Raw genomic sequence first — 11,824 nt, 5'->3', positions numbered from 1 at the left:
CCCCCAACGCAATATTCCACCTCTCTGCTAATTCCAATATTGGTGGCCAGTGCCATTTCAAACAGGGTACAAGGCCACTAAAGACAGCGAGTCGTGACCTCTCCAGCCCCCATATTGCAGAGTCCACACTTCCGGGTTTTATAGTCCCTCCCCCCTCCCACCAGAAGGGGCGTGGCCTTCATGGCTTGATTGACAGGAGAGAGAATCGCAACATTTTTTAAACACTAATAACTTTAATTAAGGCAGCTTTAATTAGGCAAGGCAGCTCTAATTAGGCAAGGCAGCTATAATTAGGCAAGGCAGCTCTAATTATGCAAGGCAGCTCTAATTAGGCAAGGCAGCTCGCGTTAGCACTTTCAAAACCAAAGGCAAGGCAGCTCGCTTTAGCACTTTCAAAACCAAAGGCAAGGCAGCTCGCTTTAGCACTTTCAAACCAAAACACTTTTGCATTTTCAAACCACATTAAGGGCACTGACAGGTCAGAAAAACCACTCACAGTTTAGTAGACATGTGTTTCAGTGTTATTCACAGCTCAGACTGAGAATTGCGACCTCTCGCTCCCCCCATCTTGCAGAGAACTGAGGCACCTCCACACTTCCGGCTTTTATAGTCCCTCCAGAAGGGGCGTGGCCTTCAGGAGAGGTTAATCTCAACATTTTTTAAACACTAATAACTCTTTTATTTTTAATCGATAGGCAAAATCCTCAGCACCTGATGAGCGAAGGGGGACTCTGAGTAAGATGGCCAAAAATCACAGCCGTACGTGGTAGCGTTTTTCTAAAATCAATATAAAGCGCAAACAGGAAGTGGTCAAGATTAGACTTTTAATTATATACTAGACTAAGTGGGACCCGTTGGGTCTCAGCATCACACAGGAGGGCTGGTCATCCAACGCAATATTCCACCTCTCCACCAATTCTAATATTGGGGGCCAGTTGGGGGGGGGGGGGGGGGGCTTTCTGGAGCGCTAGTATGGGTGTTATGGGCTGAAGGGACTGGTTTCCAGTGGGCTAGTATGCAAAGCCGTAAGTGGTAGCATTTTATCTAAAATCAATATACAGTGCAAACAGGAAGTAAGTGCATTTACAGTAGTGCCTTTTAACTTCAAGCCAAAGCACCCAAACCACCATTTGCAGTAAGTAATGCATTTCAACTTCAAGCCACACCCAAGCCACCATTTGCAGGACGTAGTGCCTTTCAACTTCAAAGCTCCCAAGCCACCATTTGCAGTAAGTAGTGCCTTTCAACTTCATGCCACCATTTGCAGTTAGTGCCTTTCAACTTCAAAGCTCCCAAGCCACCATTTGCAGTTAGTGCCTTTCAACTTCAAAGCTCCCAAGCCACCATTAGTAAGCAGTAAGTAGTGCTTTTCAACTTCAAGCCAATGCACCCAAGCCACTATTTGCCGTAAGTAGTGCCTGTCAACCTCATGCCACCATTTGCAGTAAGTAGTGCCTTTCAACTTTAAGCCAAAGCACCCGCCACCATTTGCAGTAAGTTGTGTCTTTCAACTTCAAGCCACAATTTGCAGTAATAGTGCCTTTTCTACTTCAAGCCAAAGCTCCCAAGCCACCATTTGCAGTAAGTAGTGCCTTTCAACTTCAAACCAAAGCTCCCAAGCCACCATTTGCAGTAAGTAGTGCCTTTCAACTTCAAGCCACCATCTGCAGTAAGTGGTGTCTTTCAACTTCAAACCACACCCAAGCCATCATTTGCAGTAAGAGTGCCTTTCAACTTCAAGCCACAACCAAGCCACCATTTGCAGTAATAGTGCCTTTCAACTTCAAACCAAAGCTCCCAAGCCACCATTTGCAGTAAGTAGTGCCTTTCAACTTCAAGCCAAAGCACCCACGCCACCATTTGCAGTAAGTAGTGCCTTTCAACTTCATGCCACCATTTGCAGTAAGTAATGCCTTTCAACTTCAAGCCATTGCACCCAAGCCACCATTTGCAGTAAGTACTGCCTTTCAACTGCAAGCCAAAGCACCCAAGCCACCATTTGCAGTAAGTAGTGCTTTCAACTTCAAGCCAAAACACCCAAGCCACCATTTGCAGTAAGTAGTGTCTTTCAACTTCAGGCCAATGCACCCACGCCCCCCATTTGCAGTAAGTAGTGCCTTTCAACTTCAAGCCACACCCAAGCCATCATTTGCAGTAAGTAGTGCCTTTCAACTTCATGCCACAATTTGCAGTGTGGTGTCTTTCAACTTCAAGCCACACCCAAGCCACCATTTGCAGTAAGTAATGCCTTTCAACTTCATGCCACAATTTGCAGTAAGTGGTGTATTTCAACTTCAAGCCACACCCAAGCCGCCATTTGCAGTAAGTAGTGCCTTTCAACTTCAAGTCAAAGCTCCCAAGCCACCATTGCAGTAAGTAGTGCCTTTCAACTTCATGCCAAAGCAACCAAGTCACCATTTGCAGTAAGTAGTGCCTTTCAACTTCAAGCCAAAGCAACCAAGCCACCATTTGCAGTAATAGTGCCTTTCAACTTCAAGCCAAAGCTCCCAAGCCACCATTTGCAGTAAGTAGTGCCTTTCAACTTCATGCCACCATTTGCAGTAAGTAGTGCCTTTCAATTTCAAGACACACCCAAGCCAAGCCAAGCCAATCGGGGGGCGGGGGGGGGGGGGGGGGGGGGTTGTTTCTGGAGCGCTAGTATGAACCATTTTAGAACCAATAGACATTTTTTTGCAAGCATTAGAACCAATAGATATTTTTTGCAAGCTTTAGAACCAATAGACATTTTTTTCAAGCTTTAGAACCAATAGTCATTTTTTTTGCAAGCTTTAGAACCAATAGAGACACTTTTTGCAAGCTTTAGAACCAATGGACACATTCTGCAAGCATTTTAGAACCACTAAGGGCACTTACATTTGAGTAGACATGTGTTCAGTGTTATTCACAGCTCAGAGAAACGTGACCCTCTGCCTTCCTCCATCTTGAAGAGTGAAGCACACCACTTCCTGGTTTTATAGTCTCTGCCGCCAGCGGGGGCAGCAGAGAGAATGGGGAATTTTGTAAAAACATTAATATCTCTGTCATATTTAATCGACGGGAAAAATCCTCGGCACACATGCGGCGGAGTGGGACTCTGAGCAAGGTGGCCAAAAATGACGGCCGTAGGTGGCGGCGTTCTCTCGGAAATCGCAGCACAGATGGCCAAAACCGGTCAAGAACAGACTTTTAGTAATATATATATATATATATAAATAATTTGGATGTAGATGGGTTGGTTAAAAGACAGTCAGAATCCTTTTTCCCCCAGGATAGAAAAATCAAATAATAGAGGGCATAGCTTTATGTGAGAGGGCAAAGTTTAAAGGCATTTAAAATAATTGCTGGCTTTTAAAAGACTTTTGGATAGGTGTTTGCATATGCAGGGAATGGAAGGATATGGGTTATGTGCAGTTATACAAGAGATGATCTTGGCATCATGTTCGGCACATACATTGTGATCCGAAGAGCCTGTTCTTGCGCTGTACTGTTCTATGTTCTGTCAATTACACACGTATAAGATTTATTTTATTCTGCTCCAAACCCACCTTTATTGCAATTTAGAATCCCACTGCCATACTCAAAAAAGAAACTAGCATACATGTTCTACCTCATCCTTTGTGACCTTGGGTAGGTTAAGCGGTCCTTTAAGGGAGTAACAATGTGAAGTGGTAAAGAGGTATGGGAGGGAATTCCAGAGGTCATGACATGATAGTGAAAACATGACCGGCAATAGTGAGCGACAAGGTTAGGTGGTGGCTGCGGGGTAGATTGTAATTGGGAGCAACAGACAATGGCTGAGATTCAGAGAAATGTTTAAGGAGAACATGTTTAAAGAAGATTCCCAACTGAAACGTCCCCTATTATGTCATCCAGAGATGCTGTCTAACCTTCTGAGATACTCCAGCACTTTGTGTTCTACGCAAGATTCCAGTACCATGTCTACAGAATATTGTTGATCAATATAACCTTAAACCCACAAAGCAGAACAAAATACACAAGTCTGATTTAAATTTATAAAATTTGTCCACCTGTGTCAGTCAGAGAATAGAATGTTCAAAACAGTTGTCCGCTTGGTGGGCACTCTGCTGGTCAAACTGCTCCCAAATCATACATCCATCAACTCCAAAAAAAATATCCGGAATGCTAAGAGCTGCTTTTCTAATCCTGCCAGAAGTAGATTCAGACTGCCAGTGGAGTGATGCTCAAACAACAGTTCTAATTATTCATTGACTTGGGGGTGGGGGGTGGGATATAATATTTAGAATTTTAGGACCATACTGGTACCTCTCAGAACACATGCAACATGGTTAAAGTTCAAATAATTTTCCATATATTTCTGGGCACTGTTAATTAGGCTATTGTGGAATCCCTAAGGTGTACACATTGAATTAACTGTAAAGTATATAATTTTATTGTTTACACAACTTGCAATAAATAAAGATACAAAACTGAGTATGGACATGGAGATGAATTTTATTTTCGGTTTTTTTTAAATTTGCAAGTGTCACATTTCTCCAACATATTCAATAGCAACCAAGAACAGAACTGAACCTTAATGCTAATAATCATAAAAAATCTCAATGGTTTTAGCTGCAACCTGTTTTCAAAAGAGGGGTGGGTATAGAAATAAACATAACATTATGAAAAACAGAAAGCATCAGTTCAGTGGTAAAACTGCTACCTTGTGGATAAAATGGAGCATGTTTTTATGGTGGGCAAATGTAGAGATTTAATATATCCAGAAAACACACAAAAATCTGCCCGTGCTCCATTTTCCTTTTTTTAACCCAATGTAATACCACATCTAACATTACATGAAGTACGTACGTTCATTTTTTTCCTAAAAAAATCTTTAAACCCCTAATATACCCACAAAACATTCCTGTTAGTTTTTCAAATGTCTTTCTCTCGTCCCATATATTCAATGCATCAAAGCTTTGTGATGATTTTCTTAACAAAAAGGGTAAAGGAAACACATTCCGAGAATAAGTGTAACCATATCATGAAGTATGTTTAGGATTTTCCCTCCTTCAATGAGTTGGAGCAAAGGACAACTCCGCATTTTACACTGCCAATGTAATAGGTAACCAGAGAAATAATTTTCCTTGAGAAGTTGACAGTCCACAAAATATCCATTCTGAAAGACAAAAATGGCAAGAGTCATGGAATTCTTATAATTACAACTGAAAACACAGACTGGAAACTTGTTTTCATCACAAAAAAATTAAACCGAGCTAGACTGATGACAGAAAAACGGCACTGGTTTTTTTCTACTCCAATGTTAGAGATACAACACCCGGGAACGTTGGCATTCCATGCTTCCCTCCCTTTCTCACTGTCTCCCACCTTCTCTCTTCCAGTACCTTAGGTGTAACAATCTTACTGTAGGACTTGTCGAGGAACGACTCCGTTTCTCGGACGAACCGGAGGTCATCATTTGCTTCTCCAGTTCCCCAACACGGTCCTTCAGGAGCTCTACCTGGATGCACTTCTCGCATTTGTAGCAGCCAGAGGCACCAGCAGTGTCCTTGACCTCCCACATACTGCAAGCATCGCACTGAATCAGCTTGCCTGACATCTCTTTCTTTCGTCTCTCCCTCTCAAGCGTATTGCATAGTCTCCTCCCCTCAGCTTCCTCGCCGAAGACTCTCGAGCCAAAGACTCACACTTTACTCACAGGGCACTTCCCTCACAAGGCCGCTCACTCACTCCACAAGGCCGCTCACCCACCTCTTGTGAACAGGTCCACCCACTTAGAAGCTGTCGGGACAGACGACGTGTTTACACTGAGCGGCGGACTGGCTTGTGATGCGAATAGGGCTGTTGAGCCAAAACCAAAAAGGCCTAAGGCAGGCAACGCCATTGTAGTGGGAGACTCCATTGTGAGAGGTACGGACAGGGGTTTCTGCGGCAACAGACGGGATGCGAGGATGGTGTGCTGCCTTCCTGGTGCCAGGATCCAGGATGTCACGGACAGAGTGCAGAAAATCCTCAAGGGCGAAGGTGAACATCCGGAGGTGGTAGTGCATGTCGGCACAAACGATGTCGGAGAGAAGGGGATGAATATTCTGCAGCGTGACTTTAGAGAGCTCGGAAAAATGCTGAAAAGCAGGACCTCCAGGGTTGTTATCTCCGGTTTGCTTCCAGTTCCTCGTGCTGGCGAGAACAGGAACAGGGAGATACATGACCTGAACGTGTGGCTGAGGAACTGGTGCACGGGGCAGGGATTTAGATTCTTAGATCACTGGGATCTGTTTTGGGGTAAGGGGGAACTGTACAAAAGGGACGGATTGCATCTTAACAGGTGTGGGACCAGCATTCTGGCAGGCAGGTTTGCCACTGCTACACGGGTGGTTTTAAACTGAATAAGGGGGGTGGGGAGTCGAATGGGATAGTGGAGGATGGAGTTAAAGGGAAAGGGTTTCTTAAATGTGTGAGCGTAGAGACAGAGGGGTGTAAAATGAGGGTAGAAGCAATAGGTAGCAAGGTGAAAAGTAAAAGTGGCAGGCCGGCAAATCAAGGGCAAAAATCAAAAAGGGCCACTTTTCAGCATAATAGTATAAGGGGTGAGAGTGTTGTAAAAACAAGCCTGAAGGCTTTGTGTCTCAATGCAAGGAGCATTCGTAATAAGGTGGATGAGTTGAATGTGCAGATAGCTATTAATGACTATGATATAGTTGGGATCACGGAGACATGGCTCCAGGGTGACCAAGGCTGGGAGCTGAACATCCAGGGATATTCAATATTCAGGAGGGATAGGCAGAAAGGGAAAGGAGGTGGGGTAGTGTTGCTGGTTAGAGAGCATATTAACACAATAGAAAGGAAGGACATTAGCATTGAGGATGTGGAATCGATATGGGTAAGCTGCGAAACACTAAGGGGCAGAAAACGCTAGTGGGAGTTGTGTACAGGCCACCTAACAGTAGTAGTGGAGTTGGGGATGGCATCAAACAGGAAATTAGAAATGCGTGCAACAAAGGTAAAACAGTTATAATGGGTGACTTCAATCTACATATAGATTGGGTGAATCAAATTGGCAAGGGTGCTGAGGAAGAGGAATGTATGCGGGATAGTTTTCTAAACTAACATGTAGAGGAACCAACGAGAGAGCAGGCTATTCTAGACTGGGTATTGAGTAATGAGGAAGGGTTAGTTAGCAGTCTTGTTGTGCGTGGCCCCTTGGGCAAGTGTGACCATAATATGGTTGAGTTCTTCATTAGGATGGAGAGTGACATTGTTAATTCAGAAACAAGGGTCCTGAACTTAAAGAAAGGTAACTTTGAGGGTATGAGACGTGAATTGGCCAAGATAGACTGGCGATTGATTCTTAATGGGTTGACGGTGGATATGCAATGGAAGGCATTTAAAGACTGCATGGATGAACTACAACAATTGTTCATCCCAGTTCGGCAAAAAAAAAAATCAGGGAAGGTAGTGCATCCGTGGATAACAAGGGAAATCAGGGATAGTATCAAAACAAAAGATGAAGCGTACAAATTAGCCAGAAAAAGCAGCCCACCAGAGGACTGGGAGAAATTCAGAGACCAGCAGAGGAGGACAAAGGGCTTAATTAGGAAAGGGAAAATAGATTTTGAAAGAAAACTGGCAGGGAACATAAAAACTGACTGCAAAAGCTTTTATAGATATGTGAAGAGAAAAAGATTAGTTAAAACAAATGTAGGTCCCTTGCAGTCAGAAACGGGTGAATTGATCATGGGGTACAAGGACATGGCAGACCAATTGAATAACTACTTTGGTTCTGTCTTCACTAAGGAAGACATAAATAATCTGCCGGAAATAGCAGGGGACCGGGGGTCAAATGAGATGGAGGAACTGAGTGAAATCCAGGTTAGCCGGGAAGTGGTGTTAGGTAAATTGAATGGATTAAAGGCCGATAAATCCCCAGGGCCAGATAGGCTGCATCCCAGAGTACTTAAGGAAGTAGCCCCAGAAATAGTGGATGCATTAGTGATAATTTTTCAAAACTCTTTAGATTCTGGAGTAGTTCCTGATGATTGGAGGGTAGTTAATGTAACACCACTTTTTAAAAAGGGAGGGAGAGAGAAAACGGGGAATTACAGACCAGTTAGTCTAACGTCGGTAGTGGGGAAACTGCTAGAATCAGTTATTAAAGATGGGATAGCAGCACATTTGGAAAGTGGTGAAATCATTGGACAAAGTCAGCATGGATTTATGAAGGGTAAATCATGTCTGACGAATCTTATAGAATTTTTCGAGGATGTAACTAGTAGAGTGGATAAGGGAGAACCAGTGGATGTGTTATATCTGGACTTTCAGAAGGCTTTCGACAAGGTCCCACATAAGAGATTAGTATACAAACTTAAAGCACACGGTATTAGGGGTTCAATAGTGATGTGGATAGAGAACTGGCTGGCAGACAGGAAGCAAAGAGTAGGAGTAAACGGGTCCTTTTCACAATGGCAGGCAGTGACTAGTGGGGTACCGCAAGGCTCAGTTCTGGGACCCCAGCTATTTACGAAATATATTAATGATTTGGACGAGGGAATTGAATGCAACATCTCCAAGTTTGCGGATGACACGAAGCTGGGGGGCAGTGTTAGCTGTGAGGAGGATGCTAGGAGGCTGCAAGGTGACTTGGATAGGCTGGGTGAGTGGGCAAATGCAGTATAATGTGGATAAATGTGAGGTTATCCACTTTGGTGGCAAAAACAGGAAAGTAGATTATTATCTGAATGGTGGCCGATTAGGAAAGGGGGAGATGCAACTAGACCTGGGTGGCATGGTACACCAGTCATTAAAAGTAGGCATGCAGGTGCAGCAGGCAGTGAAGAAGGCGAATGGTATGTTAGCATTCATAGCAAAAGGATTTGACTATAGGAGCAGGGAGGTTCTACTGCAGTTGTACAGGGTCTTGGTGAGACCACACCTGGAGTATTGCGTACAGTTTTGGTCTCCTAATCTGAGGAAAGACATTCTTGCCATAGAGGGAGTACAGAGAAGGTTCACCAGACTGATTCCTGGGATGTCAGGACTTTCATATGAAGAAAGACTGGATAGACTCGGTTTGTACTCGCTAGAATCTAGAAGATTGAGGGGGGATCTTATAGAAACTTACAAAATTCTTAAGGGGTTGGACAGGCTAGATGCAGGAAGATTGTTCCCGATGTTGGGGAAGTCCAGAACAAGGGGTCACAGTTTAAGGATAAGGGGGAAATCTTTTAGGACCGAGATGACGAAAACTTTTTTCTCACAGAGAGTGGTGAATCTCTGGAATTCTCTCCCGCAGAAGGTAGTTGAGGCCAGTTCATTGGCTATATTTAAGAGGGAGTTAGATGTGGCCCTTGTGGCTAAAGGGATCAGGGGGTATGGAGAGAAGGCAGGTACAGGATACTGAGTTGGATGATCAGCCATGATCATATTGAATGGCCTACTCCTGCACCTATTTTCTATGTTTCTATGTTTCTCACTCAATTATGTTCTTCAGAGGTGAAACATAAAAATTCTAGCCTGATGTTACATCTAAAAATATGATCTCCAAGCTCTTAAATCCTACGATCACGAATCTTGATCAATTTAGTTAATTATTTTTGATCAAACATTGGAATTCCTAAACATACATTAATAAAAAGTCGTAAGTGTATACCATTAACATGACTTCAAAACCTTGATCTATTTTCATAAATGTTTCCCTTCCACCATCCAAGTACTGCCAAACCAACTGGACAACCAAAGAATTCCTTTAGTCTTTGCCCACAAATATCATCACTATAGTGAACTAGTACAGCTAAAAGTTGGATTTTAAGACTGAAACACCTAATCATGGAGAGAAAACCCCCCCCATAAAATTGATAATTTAATATTCACAAAAATTAAATCCTATAATGGGGTCTGCAAATCTGTGTATGTCTGAGATGCAAATTGCATTTAGTTAAGCTTGTCCGATTCAGATTCAATCTTTATTCTCATTGTGCAGTGTACAGTACAGAGACAACAAAATGCAGTTAGCATCTCACCCAGAAGAGCGAACATAGAATAATGGAACAGTAAAATATATGTCCATACAGTAGCAGTAGTGCAATTTTTCTGGGGGAAGGAGTGTCCGGGGGGGGGGGGGTGACTGGCAATCACCAAGGTGCAGAGTTAAGTTGTGTAACAGCCGCAGGGAAGAAGCTGTTCTTGAACCTGCTGGTCCGGCAACGGAGAGATCTGTAGCGCCTCCCGGATGGGAGGAGGGAAAACAGTCTGTGGCTGGGGTGAGAGCAGTCCTTGACGATGCTGCGCGCCCTTCGCAGACATCGCTTGCTCTGGACAGACTCAATGGAGGGGAGTGAGGAACCGGTGATGCGTTGGGCAGTTTTCACCACCCTCTGCAAATATCCATTACAAATATGCAAAGGTAGATAAAAAAGCTGGAGAAACTCAGCGGGTGAGACAGCATCTATGGAGCGAAGGAATAAGTGACGTTTCGGGTCGAGACTCTTCTTCAGACTGATGTGGGGGTGGTGGGGGCGGGAAGAAGAAAGGAAGAGGCGCAGACAGTGGGCTGTGGGAGAGCTGGGAAGGTGGGGGGAGAAGAGGGAGAAAGCAAGGACTACCTGAAATTGGAGAAGTTAATGTTCACACCGCTGGGGTGTAAACTACCCAAGCCAAATGTGAGGTGCTGCTCCTCCAATTTACGGTGGGACTCACTATGGCCATGGAGGAGGCCCAGCACAGAAAGGTCGGATTCGGAATGGGAGGGGGTGTTGAAGTGCTGAGCCACAGGGAGATCAGGTTGGTTATTGTCTCACCGATGTAGAGCAGCTGACATCCAGAGCAGCGGATGCAATAGATGAGGTTGGAGGTGGTGCAGGTGAACCTCTGCCGCACCTGGAAAGATTGCTTAGGTCCTTGGATGGAGTCAAGGGGAGAGGTAAAGTGACAAGTGTAGCATTTCCTGCGGTTGCAAGGGAAAGTACTAAGGGAGGGGTGGTTTGGGTGGGAAGGGAGTTACGGAGGGAGCAGTCTCTGCAGAAAGCCGAAAGGGGAGGAGATGGGAAGATGTGGCCAGTGGTGGGATCCCGTTGGAGGTAGCGAAAATGTCGGAGGATTATTTGTTGTATGTGACGGCTGGTAGGGTGGAAGGTGAGGACAAGGGGGACTCTACCCTTGTTACGAGTGGGGGGGGATGGGGAGTGAGAGCAGAGTTACAGAATATAGAAGAGACCCTGGTGCGAGCCTCATCTTCCGTCGAAGAGGGGAACCCACATTCCCTAAAGAATGAGGACATCTCCGATGCCCTGGTTTGGAACACCTCATCCTGGATGCAGATGCGGCATAGATGGAGGAATTGGGAGTATGGGATAGAGTCCTTACAGGGAGCAGGGTGGGAAGAAGTGCAGTCCAGATAGCCATGGGAGTCAATGGGTTTATAGTAGATGTCAGTCAGTAGTCTGTCACCTGCGACGGAGATAGTGAGGTCTAGAAATGGTAGGGAGATGTCGGAAATGGTCCAGGTGTATTTAAGTGCCGGATGGAAGTTAGTGGTGAAATGGATGAAGTCAGTGAGTTGTGTATGGGTGCAGGAGATAGCACCAATGCAGTCGTCGATGTAGCGGAGGTAGAGTTCGGGTAGGGCCACGGGACACCTCAAACAAAGATTGTTCGACGTACCCAACAAAGAGGCAGGCATAACTTGAGCCCATGCGCGTGCCCATAGCTACGCCTTGTATTTGGAGGAAATGGGAGGAGTCAAATGAAAAGTTGTTGAGGGTAAAGACCAGCTCTGCTAGGCGGAGGAGAGTATAGGAAGACGGGGATTGGTTGGTTCTGCGGTCGAGGAAGAAACGGCAGGGCTTTAAGA

The 11,824-nt window shown here is 44.7% G+C and overlaps 1 protein-coding gene across 4 annotated transcripts in view; it reads right to left on the bottom strand.

The window, feature by feature from the left end:
* Positions 1 to 4,453: 4,453 nt before the first annotated feature.
* The window catches only part of cstf2 (cleavage stimulation factor subunit 2), a 70,382-nt gene continuing 63,011 nt past the window's right edge, over positions 4,454 to 11,824 (bottom strand). For all 4 annotated transcript variants that reach the window (XM_033030453.1, XM_033030451.1, XM_033030450.1 and 1 more), the window contains one exon: positions 4,454 to 5,137. The gene's annotated coding sequence lies outside the window, so the exon portion shown is untranslated. The remainder of the gene's footprint in view (positions 5,138 to 11,824) is intronic.

The sequence above is a fragment of the Amblyraja radiata genome, chromosome 12 (genome assembly GCF_010909765.2).
Source record: "Amblyraja radiata isolate CabotCenter1 chromosome 12, sAmbRad1.1.pri, whole genome shotgun sequence".
Taxonomy (NCBI): Eukaryota; Metazoa; Chordata; class Chondrichthyes; order Rajiformes; family Rajidae; genus Amblyraja; species Amblyraja radiata.
Note: the sequence above shows the minus strand (reverse complement) of the source record. Positions and strands in the feature narration are given on the sequence as shown.